This window comes from Bison bison, unplaced genomic scaffold (genome assembly GCF_000754665.1).
Source record: "Bison bison bison isolate TAMUID 2011002044 unplaced genomic scaffold, Bison_UMD1.0 scf7180017864136, whole genome shotgun sequence".
Taxonomy (NCBI): domain Eukaryota; kingdom Metazoa; phylum Chordata; class Mammalia; order Artiodactyla; family Bovidae; genus Bison; species Bison bison.
Window position 1 is genome coordinate 12237970 of NW_011494708.1, and position 389 is coordinate 12238358.

Genomic DNA, 389 nt, shown 5'->3' on the forward strand with positions numbered 1-389 from the left:
ACTTTATTTTCTTTTTGAATATTTAAAATATAACAAATTCTTTTTTTTTTCTGTATATTTGAGAAATCTCTCCCTCTCACTATCCTCTGATGCCTTGCCCTTTTAGCCTCTGAGCCAACCAATTATTCCATGAAATGTGATTTTATTTTTTAACCTTGCTTACGTACAGCATCACTTAATGAATAAAAATCATCCAAAACTCATTTTTTTCATCTCTCAAAAAGGATTTTTACTTCCCATTTATATTTTCTTATTTTCCTTTGTATGTAGATTCAGCATAATGTACTATTCCTTTGGGTTTATAAACGTGACTTCCAAATTTTTCTTTCTCTTTTTGATTGTTATTGGCCTCAGAGGGATAGTGACAATGATGCCTAATTCTTTGAACT